Raw genomic sequence first — 12,776 nt, forward strand, 5'->3', positions numbered from 1 at the left:
TGAAACTATTATCAAAACACAATTTTCTTGTTCTGAGTGATTTTTAAACAGGTCTCCCTACAGAAAATAACTCTGACTTCACATATTTAAGTTCCTAAGATACTTTGTGATTGTTGTAAATCAACATGTCTGTCAGACTGAGGGCAATCCCAGCCTCAGGCACACTTTAATGAGTCAGGATTGCAGCCTTGAGGACTCTGATAATCCCCAAGCATAGCAGAAGGACATCTTTGGACTTTCAAAGCTAAGAACCACAATCTTCTGGACTTCCCTTAGAGGATACCACTATCACATCTGTCTCTCTCCTTGTAATGAATTCCAAAATACTGCTTTTCTCCTGAGTATTAAAGGAGAAGCAACAAAAAGAACTGACTGGTAACATAACAAATTATTTATTATTTAAAGCAGATGAAGTAAAAGGATGATGGTATAAGTTCACATTCTAAAACCTCAACATAAAACATGGTTTTGTTTTCCCAAAATACATAACCTGGGCTTTATTTTTGTTATAGATGACTGATGACAAACTTTATCATCGAATTTTATCTTATAAGGGATTAAAGTGTATCAGGAATATTTCTTTTGGAACAGGGCTATAGAAAAAAAAAATGAAGTAATACTAGAAATAAGCCAAGCCATACAACACATGAAATAGCAAAAATGGGGTGAGCAAAAATTTTTAAATATTGGGATACAAAATAAAACTCACGGGACATGCTTTAAAAATTTGGGAATTTCATCACTGTTTTTAACAGCATTAAGGGCCACCAGACATTATTTTAGGGAAAGAAAAATTATAAAATAATGGCCTCACATTTGTATATGTTGTAATTTAAGCCCAAGCTCTGGTTTATTACATTCTTATTTTCAATGTAAAGGGAAAAATTCATAAATAGGAAAGAAAATCATGAGTAATAATAGTCTGCCTTGCTTATAAAATATAGAAGCCTGACAGGAGATAACTGGAAGAAAGTTGTAGGAGGCCTCCACTGACCATCAGTGATTTGTATCCTAAGGGCTGAATGATTTAAGATGACACTGTAAATCTGAAGTATCTGGCCCCCATCCTGGTGAGAAGAAGCTTTGAAGTATCCCAATGATACAGATTCTAGCCTAGGAAGCTCATAATTCATGATCACAGAGAGGCCTCCAAGATGAACCCCATGCAATCAACTCAGAGAACCCAATACCAATAGGAGGGCATCCTTGTGAATGTGAATTAAGTAATTCATATTTCAGAAATATATCAACAGGGGCTTTGTCCCAGCTGTGATCATTAGGAAGTTATTCACTTACTATGAATCCAATCAGAGTGCTCATTATCAGAATTGATAACCTCTTGTTCACGTCTTTTCTCCTCTTTACTTTTTCTAATTAATTTTTATTGGAGTATACTTGCTTTACAGTTTTGTGTTCCTTTCTGCTGTACAGCAAAGTGAATCAGCTGTATGTATACATATATCCCCTTTTTTTGGGATTTCCTTCCCATTTAGGTCACCACAGAACATTGTGCAATACAGTACGTTCTCATTAGTTATCTATTTTATACATAGTAGTGTATAATTGTCAATCTTAATCTCCCAATTCATCCCACCCCCCTCCCCCGCTGGTGTCCATATGTCTGTTCTCTACAGCTATGTCTCTATTTCTGCTTTGCAAATAAGTTCATCTATATCATTTTTCTAGATTCCACCTGTTTTTTGCTCACATCTTGATATAAGAATATAGGATTAACAACAAATAAGGAAATTACTATTTAAAAGTTCACATGATAAGGACTTCCCTGGTGGCACAGTGGTTAAGAATCTGCCTGCCAATGCAGGGGACACGGGTTTGAGCCCTGGTCCAGGAAGATCCCACATGTCATGGAGCAACTAAACCTGTGCACCACAACTACTGAGTCTGCGCTCTAGAGCCTGCAAACCACAACTACGGAGCCTGAGTGCCACAACTACTGAAGCCTGCATGCCTAGAGTCCATGCTCCACAACAAAGAGATGCCACCGCAATGAGAAACCTGTGCACTGCAACAAAGAGTAGCCCCTGCTCGCCACAACTAGAGAAAGCCCATACACAGCAATGAAGACCCAATGCAGCAAAAAATAAAAAGATAAATAAATAAAATTTATAAACAACAAAATAAATAAAAGTTCACATGACACATACCTGTAAGATAACATACAATTATTATGTTAGTTTGCTAAAATAAAAGAGAAAAATAATTTTTGTCACAGATGGAAAAAAATTATCAGAAAGAAGTTTGACAAAAAATATGAAAGACTTCTAGACATAAATCTTTCTTGAGAGGCATAACAAGCATTGATATTTTATTTGTCAACTATACCTCAGTAAAGCTGAAATTAAAAAAAGTAAATATGAAAAAATTAATTTTCCAAAATTAAATTATCAATGTAAAACACTTTACATCCAAAAACCAAAAATATTTTTTGGGGACACTAAATAGTTATTATAAGTGTTTTCTTCAAAACAAACAAAACACCCAGGGATGATAGCTAGGAAAATGTTGAGGATAGAATAAGATTGATAAAGAGAGACAGGAAAATATATTGAGACTTGGAATCATGACAGAGCCCTTACAACTATTCATACTAATAGTGTGTGTGTGTGTGTGTGTGTGTGTGTGTGTGTGCATGTGTGTATGTGTGTTTCAGTGTCCATAAAATTAGACTGGGGAATTTTATTTATAGCAAGAAACTTTTAAGACTCAGCTATCATTGCTATTACCAGCACAATTATCTTGATCCTCGAAAAAGTCTTTAATTTCAATAGTTTTTTTTGCTCGATAATGCTATTCTGATAATAAAAGATTACTTGACATCTCTTTATCTCTAAAATGATATATAATTTTACAATTACTTTTTCATTTCTTACCTGCTCTCCGTGTATGCATGAAGGTATAAAAATCATTCCTTTGTTGGAATCTGAAACCAAACAGAAAGTTTGAAGATCTTTTTTCTATTGAATTTGCACCTCTTTGCTCGTTCTCTATACTGACAGCTAAACATCCTTTCTCTCTTCCTTTTTGAACTTGCTCTTTGTTTACAGGAGATAAGGAGCAGTAATGGCGTCTTGATAGAGGAGGACATCACTTATTTTCCTTAATAATGATAATAATAACTGCTTAAGTTTATAACAATATAAAGCAGGTAGTATTCATGTATTCATTTTGAGCATGACATTATTAGATGTCTTGTTTTTATACAATTATTTACACTAGAGCAGCAAACAAAAAAGGCTCTTGTAAACATTCCCAATGTGACATTTTATGTTGTTATACATTTATTGAATGTCTCCTGTGTATCCTCATGGAGTTAAAATTTTAAATAAGTTGCTCTACACTAATTTTACCCCAAAGAATGATACATTCTCTCTGCAGGTGTAAGGAAAGTGAGGTTATTACTGCCTTCCATTCCTTCTGGAATCCCAAGTTAATAGCAGCCCTTTCTGATGGATTCTAACTGGTGGCACAGAAAGACAATTAAAGACTGGCATAGTTCAAGTGTTATACTTAGGGATTGGAAAGGGAAAAAGAGATTTTTAAATAAACGGTATGTGAAGCAGAAATTGTCCTTTATGCATAGTGCTGAAATCTTGCTCCAAAATCTTGCTCCTGTAATAACATATTCTTCTTTCTGGCCAGTCGACAGTGGGCATGAGGTATTATGAGTCTGGTAGTGAAAGATGGATAAAAATGTGGTCTTGACTTTATTTAATAAGAAATAAAACCTATCACAGCTTCCTGTGTAGGCAAAAAGTGTTTAGCTCAGAGTTCAATAGGAGACCACTTGGTTTTCTGAGTAAAAGTCTCAAAATAGTAAAGAGTATCTGCTTTTATGGCCTGCTAATTATGTTTATTTATATCTTAGGAAAAATGGGCGTGACTAACAACACAGGGTTGGTTAGTGATTCAGAACACACAATCAGGACCCACAGAGAGAGCAAATTATTTTTTCTCCATATGTATAGGCAGAAATATATACAAGTTTGTATTTTTATGTCATCTTGTAAGAAGATTTATTTGGCTATAATTATTTCTTGTTATACTTGTTTTAAGTATTTTATAATTTCAGTTATTCAATTTTTCTTTTTAATTAAAATTTCTATTTGGTTAATTGGTTATTTTCATATGTTGTCACATTTTTTTATATAAAATTGATTATATCAAATATGTATAACATAAATATTATGAAAGACTGTAAATATATACTGACATAAATCATAAGGAAAATGGTGGCTATTTTGAGCAGTAAAATTATACTTCATTTTCTACTAAGTGCTTATATTTACTAAAATTATCCAATAGAGCTTATATTTGCTTGCTTTAAAAATTTTATTTTAACTCCACAAACAGTCCAATAGCAGTAGTTAGAAAAATGGACAGAGGAATTAAGTGACAATTCACAAAAAATGTATAATATAAATTGTAAATATAAATATATGGAAATGTCTACCTTTATTGATAATTCAGAAAATGAAAGTGGATTAAACAAAATGTTCATGTGTCTAACTAGGGACCTAAAAAATTATCAACTGTAAGCAAACATTTTGGGAAAATTAAAACCCTTTTGCTCAGGAACAAAGCAAGAATGTTCCCTCTTATTAATTCTTTCAACATCATGCTGGAAGTCCTACCTAATGCAATAAGATAAGAAAAGTAAATAAATTGTACACAGACTGGGAAAGTAGAAATAAGACTGTTTTTCTTCATGAATGGTATGATTGCTTATGTGGAAAATTCAAAAGAATTGACAAAAAATTCTATAACTGATAAGGAATTAGAGCAAGGTTGCAGGATACAAGGTTAATATAAAAATATCAGTCACTTTTCCATATACTAACAGTGAACAAGTAGAATTTGAACTTAAAAACCCAATACTGTTTTATTAGCATCTCCAAATTGAAACACTTAGCTATAAATCTAACAAAATATGCACGAGACCCATATGAAGAAAATTATAAAACTCTACTAAAAGAAATCAAAGAAAAAATAAATAAATGGAGAGAAAATCTATGTTCATGTATAGGAAGACTTAATATTGTCAAGATCTCAGTATTTCCCAAATTGATCTATAGATTCAAAGCACTCTCCATTCAAATTGCAACATGTTATTGTGTGGATATAGACTATCTGATTTAAAAATTTCTATGGAAAGGCAAAAGACACAGGAGAGTTAACACAATATTGAAAGAAAAGAACAAAGTTGAAGAACTGAGACTATTTGGCTTCAAGACTTATGATAAATCTACAGCAATCAGGATGCTGTGGTATTGGCAAAAGAATAGACAAATGATTAATGTAATGAAACAGAGAGTCTAGAAATAGACCCACACAAATAGAGTCAACTGATATCTGACAAAGGAGCAAAAACAATTTAATGGTGAAGTGATAGTCTTTTCAACAAATGATACTGCAACAAATGGATATCCACACACAAAAAATGAATCTAGACACGGATCTTACACACTTCATCAAAATGAATCCAAAATGTATCACAGACCTAAATCTAAAAGCAAAACCATAAAACTCCTAGAAGATAACATAGGAGAAAAATCTAAATTACCTTAGGTTTAGTAATGACATTTTAGATACAACAACAAAGGCACAATCAATTGAATTAATAATTGATAAGCCTGACTTCATTAACATAAGTTCTATTCTACAAAAGACACTTTCAAGACCACAGAGGATTTTTAGGGCAGTGAAACCATTCTGGCTGATACTAAAATGGTGGATATATATCATTATACATTTGTCAAAACCCATAGAATTTACAATGACATGAGCGAACCCTAATGTAAATTCTGGACTCAGGGTGAAAATTGTGTGTTAATTATTACTTGTCAATTATAAGGAATGTATCGCTATGGTGTGGGATGTTGATGATGGGGAAAACTATACATGTGTGGGGGCACAAATATATGGTAACTGTGTACTTTCTGGCACAATTTTGCTGTGATTTGGAAACTGCTCTTAAAAATAAACTCTAGGTTCATCCAGGTTGCTGCAAATGACATTATTTCATTCCTTTTAATGGCTGAGTAATATTTCTTTATATACATGTACCACATCTTCTCAATCCATTCCTCTGTTGATGGACATTTAGGTTGCTTCCATGTCTTGGCTACTGTAAAAAGTGCTGCAATGAACATTGTGGTGCATGTATCTTTTCAAATCATGATTTTCTCCAGGAATATGCCTAGAAGTGGGATTAATGGATCATATGGTAGCTCTATTTTCAGTTTTTTAAGGAAGCTCCATACAGTTCTCCATAGTGGCTGTAACAATTTACATTCCCACCAACAGTGTAGGAGGGGTCCCTTTTCTCCACACCCTCTCCAGCATTTATTGTTTGTAGATTTTTTGATGATGGCCATTCTGACCAGGGTGAGGTGATATCTTATTGTAGTTTGGTTGCATTTCTCTAATAATTAGCTGTGTTGAGCATCTTTTCCTGTGCCTCTTGGCCATCAGTGTGTCTTGTTTGGAGAAATGTCTATTTAGTTCTTCTGCTCAATTTTTGATTGTGTTGTTTGTTTTTATAATACTGAGCCACATGAGCACTTTATAAATTTTGGAGACTAATCCTTTGTCAGTTCCATCATTTGCAAATATTTTCTCTGATTCTGTGGGTTGTCTTTTCATTTTCTTTATGGTTTCTTTTCATTTTTTTTTTTTTTGCTGTGCAAAAGCTTTTGAGTTTAATTAGGTCCCATTTGTTTATTTTGTTTTTATTTCCATTACTCTGGGAGATGGATTGAAAATTTCCATTACTCTGGGAGATGGATTTCCATTACTCTGGGAGATGGATTGCTGCGATTTATGACAGAGTGTTCTGTCTATGTTTTCCTCTAAGAGTTTTATAGTATCTGGTCTTACATTTAGGTCTTTAATCCATTTTTATCATATTAAGTGAAGTAAGTCAGAGAGACAAAGACAAATATCATATGATATCACTTATATGTGGAATGTAAAAAAAATATGATACAAATGAACTTATTTACAAAACAGAAACAGATTTACAGACTAAGAGATTGAATTTATGGTTACTGGGGGAAAAGTGGGGGAGAGATAGATTGGTAGTTTGGGATTGACATGTACACACTGCTATATTTAAAATAGATAACCAACTAGGATCTACTGTATAGCACAGGAAACCTTGCTCAATAATCTGACATACATAGTTCTCTTAAAAATTTTAGTTAACTTTACAATATCACATGATTCAAAAGTATAAAACATATAAGGTCTAAACACATTTATTTGTCATTAGTTACCTCTGCACAAAAACATTTTTACTAATTTTTTATTTCCCCTTCCAAATATATATTTATATTGTGGATGTAACAACAAACTCATAGAGATAGTATCTTTTTTCTCTTTCCTACAAAAAGTGATAGCACACTGTATACAATATTCAGTACTTTGCTTTTCTCCCCAATGGTTAATATTTTAACTAATTTTTATATCAATATGTAATGAGATTCCTTATTTTGATTTAAGCATAAGTTACCAAATATCCTAATATTACTGTACTCCTGTTAAAAGGAATTTAAAATGAAACTATAACTTTGGTGCTATAAACAATACTATAATATATTACTTTTAATATATGTCATTTACAATTGTGTATGTGTATCTCTTAGACAAGTAAATCTTACTGTAATTTAATTTTTTTCAGGAGAAAGAAGGATTTATTACTACTGATAAATAATTTTAGAAATATAATTACTGAATTTTATTTTTTGTATATTTTAACACATAGTTCTCCACAGAAGTTGTTCTAAAATATGTTCCTAACAGCTACAAATACTGTTTATCCCACAAATGTTTCCTTGCACATCCCAATATAGCATATTGTTAAACTTTAAGGTCTCTGTCAACCTAACTGGAGAAAAATGGCATATCATGCTAATTTCCTTTGCTCTTCATATATTTGCCCATTTTTCTATTGGTTATTTTTCAAATTAATTTGTATGAGCACCTTATGCATTATAGAAGCTATACTTTTTTCTATATTAGGTTATCAATATTTTTTCTTAACTAGTTTTTTTTTTTGTTTGGTTTATGATACATTTTTCTTGCAGATTTATTACTCTAATGGAAATTAATCAAAATTTTATTTTATAAATTATTGATTTGGGTCATAATTATAAAAATCTTGTTCAATCTGGTTATAATTAGTATTTTATGCTTTTATTTTTTATTATTTAATATAATTGCTTTATTAAAATTTTCTTTAACACAGGAGATTTGCATTAAAGTTTCTTGTGTTTCAAAAGATTTTTGATTATTCAAAAATATTTATATTAAAGGAAATTAATTTTTGCCCTGATTCAGATGCTAACTTTACTGTACTCCAGCAGTTTATATTTATTTTTGCCTGTTTATGGTCTTTCTATTTTGTTTCTATTGATCTGTGTTAATGTACAAGTACTACAATGGCTTTCTTTAAAGTATTCCTGAGATTTTTCAACTTTACTTAGCTTCTTAAGTTTATTTGTTGGTGTTTTCTTTTTTTGGGAATCATATAAAATATATTTATTTCACTAAATATTTTAACTATGTGTTGGTTGCATATATGAATGGCATTGATTTCTATCTATTTATTTTATGCATCATTATCTCATCTATTCATTAATTGTTTGAAATGGATTTTCAGTTTTTTTTTTTCTCTTAGCTTTTCTTGGTAAACCACCACTTCATGTGTAAATAGTAATACATTTACTTCCTCCTTTCCAATTTGTGTATCGTAATTTTATTATTTTGTCTATTTGTTTGTGAAATACCCCTAGAACAATGTTTGATAATAGGATGATGTGTGATATTTTTAGTGATCTTCACTGTAGTGCACAAACATCAACTATTATTCCATTATACTTAATGATGATGTTTGGGCTGAGTATTAAATTATATCATGTTAAGATATCAAAGGATAACTATTTTGTTTGATGTAGGGAAAGATTCATTAATTACAAGCATGCTAATATTAAAGTAAAAGATAGACAAATAAACATAAGCCAAAATTAAGATCTTCTGATCATTAAAAACTCATAACAAGAGAAAAGGTGAGTTATAGAATGGGAGAAGACAAAAGGCTTCTATGTAGAATATATTATAGCCTTAAATCAAGAAGAAAGAGACAACTCAATGCAAAAAAATAAGCTGGACACTTGATCTGATGCTTCAAATAAGAACATGTCTAAATGATGAAAAAAAATATGACAAGGTGACCAATCTCATTAATCAGGAAAATACAATTCAAAAAAACAATAAGTTTAATAAGAATGATTAAAATTTGTTGTTACTAAATATTAACAGTATTGAAAATCCATGTATTGACACAATCATGAATAAATGGAACTCTCATATTATGTTGGAAGGAGTTTAACTGGTAAACAAACCAACCAACCAACAAACACTTTGGAAAACTGAGTGAATCTAAAGAGTTGGATGTATCTTTGAATATATGCATATCACGTGCATCAGCAATTCCATTCCTAGTTAAATCATTGAAGAAACCCATGCATCTGTGCAACAGGAGCTATGTACAAGGATGTTCATGGCTGCAGTATATATAGTAACATGTAATGAAAATATCTGATTGGCTACCAACAATAAGAATGAATAAATACATTACTATAGAGTTATTGATAGGAATAATGCACAGCTATAAAAATAAGTAACTTTGAACACCTTATAACAATAAGTGTGAATCTCACAAACATATTGTTGAGGCGGGGTGCCAAACAATAATGCATACGTACTCTAGGAGTTCATTTATATAAATCTAGAACATAGGCAGAACTAGCTTAAGTGTTAAAGTAAGTGGTTTACTTTGGAGAGACAAAAAGGAGTTAATCATTGGGAAGGGGTGTAAAGTGTTGGCTGTTTGGTTTCTCAGTCCAGGTGGAAAATCCACAAGTTGCTCACAATGTGATAATTCATTGATCTGTATGTTTATGTCTTAGAAAACTTTCTGTATGCATTGTTATATTTCAATTTTACATAAGAATCTCAATACTGATTAACCTGTGACAATTTCTCCCAACATATGATGTATCTTTTAATATGTAGATTTATGTCTTTAATTTGAAAATATCATGAGTTATCTAATTAAATAGTTGTTCCATTTTTTAAATTTGTTTTTCTCTATTACACTCTCCAAAATGTATATGTTGTCCTTAATTTACTTGTCTTTTATTTTTTTATAATTATTTTAAATTCTTTGTTTTCTCTTAATGCTTTCCTCAGGTCCATCTTAGCATCTTTATTCAGAACTTTGTAGTGATTATTTTCCTATATATTTTTTCCTATTAGCTATAATTTAAGTGCTCAATTTTCCAATTTTTTTCTCAGTTCTACTGGCTTCTACTGCATATATACATGTATATTTTGTGGTGTTTTTTACAAATTGATTCTATACCTGATTTGTTGTTTTATTCATAGTTGTGATTGATGCATCATTATTAAACTTGAGACTCAATGTTTTAATTTTCATCTAATTTTTCTTTATTGTGTTCTGTTGATGAGTTTTCCTGTACTTTGTCCCCCACTTCCTTTTGTGATATTGTTATATGGGTGCTATTTTTAAAGCAAAGGGATTATTTTCTGGGTCCAACTCTTTGGAGGCAATCTTGCTGGAGGATAAGGAGAAATCCAGACTAGTATTGCAGGTTGTAGAATTTTCACAAAACAAACTACTCTCATTTCTTATTTTGCTTTCTACAAAATGTTACTGTTCTCTCCTCAGAGGTAAAATAAATAAATAAATGATTTCTGGTGCCAGTCTGCTACAAGGCTATAGATAGACTTTTATTATTATTTATTTTTCATTCCATGTACTTTTGAACATCCTGTTGCAAACAGATGCAGGGTTTTCACCTTGAGTTGGCCTTTCAATTTTAGGGAGTGTATTTATGCTGGTTTCTTCACCACTTGGTACTCTCACCACTTATTTCTCTCTCTGTGAAATGTGTGTCCTCTCGGGTCCTTCCTACATAACCTCTCTCACCTGTGTCCATCTGTAACTTTATTTCATGTGTAAGGAATTTCAAGTTCTCTTATATTCTAAAAATAGAGGTATGTTGCTTTTCTTCTTTGTTCTTAAATAATTATCAGTAGTTGAAAGTGTAAATGATGAATTTAAGAAAATATTCAAACCATAAATCTAAAATATCTGTTTTATATTAGTTAGAAGTTATTGCTGAATTCTATATTATCAGAGAATAATAACTATTAGAATGCTTACTTCAATTCTGTATCTCAAAACAGCTTACAGACTATATTTTAGATATACATTATCCATATATCTATATATCTCTACCTCTATCTATCTATCTTTCTATCTACATACATACACACAGACTGACTGTGCTATGGCATTTATAAAAGATATCCAGGGTAAATCATCATATGCATATGTGTTTGATGGAAAATTGTATTTCTCTCAAGAGGAGGAATAAATAGGAGAATGTATATTTTTAATTGATATTATTCTATCAAAATATATATTAAGTAATTGTTACTGGAATATCCAGCTGATACACATTTAACCAATGTAACATAAGATTAAAATTATCTACTTCTTTAGAATATCACCCAGAAGGATCAGGCAACTTTGAATATTAATTATATGTATTAATTCTTGTTAAAAAACAAAAATAAGGGGCTTCCCTGGTGGCGCAGTGGTTGGGAGTCCGCCTGCCGATGCAGGGGACACAGGTTCGTGCCCCGGTCCGGGAGGATCCCACATGCCGCGGAGCGGCTGGGCCCGTGAGCCATGGCCGCTGAGCCTGCGCGTCCGGAGCCTGTGCTCTGCAACGGGAGAGGCCACAACAGTGAGAGGCTCACATACGCAAAAAAAAAAAAAAAAAAAAAAAAAAAAAGTAATTGTAGTATACCATTTTATCTATAATAAGTTTTATTTATTTTTCTAAGCATATAGTCTGACATCCACAAATTGATTTCCTTTAAAAATCTGGAATTGAAACTGAAAATACATTGGATAAATGTTATTAAGATAATGTCTTAGGGGAAAGGAGAAAGCTTCTTTAGTCTTCAGTACATATGCGCTAAACTTTGCAGATGCTTTTTTCTGTGCCATTTTGTGTATTGATTCAATTTAATTAAAATTGCCTTTTGTGTGTGTGTCTGTGTGTGTGTGTGTGTGTGTGTGTTGAACAGCATATCTGAATATATCCCTCACATTTTTACTTGTAATATGGCTCCTATTTTATTTAAAGATCATGTTAGATACAATATGTTGCACTACGGTTTATCCAGAAGGCATCCTTGACTGAAATTTTCTTAAAACAAAACTTTATTTTCCTTTTTGATATTACATTTTTATCCACTGTGATAGTTAAAGGACTCTGGTGTCTGTTACAGGTTGAACTGTGCCCCGCCCCCCCCCAAATTTATATGTTGGAGTCCTAATCAACAGTATCTCCATATGTGACTGTATTTAGAGATTGGATCTTTAAAAAGGTGGGATAGGGAGGGTGGGAGGGAGGTGTAAGAAGAGCAAATCTAAAGTTTTTGCGCAAATCTAAGTCTATTCTTTGCCTTTACTGCTAGATAGTAGATATCATATCTTCTTGCTCATTTAGGTGAAATCTATCTATTAAAATTATCAGCTCAAATATTTATTATTTTACCTAAAGCATAAACACTTATTATCAATGCACACATAAGGCAATTAAAAAAATATTTTTCTTAAAAAATAGGTAAAGAGAGAACTTACCTCAACAGACTAA

This window comes from Orcinus orca, chromosome 9 (assembly GCF_937001465.1).
Source record: "Orcinus orca chromosome 9, mOrcOrc1.1, whole genome shotgun sequence".
NCBI classification, from domain to species: Eukaryota; Metazoa; Chordata; class Mammalia; order Artiodactyla; family Delphinidae; genus Orcinus; species Orcinus orca.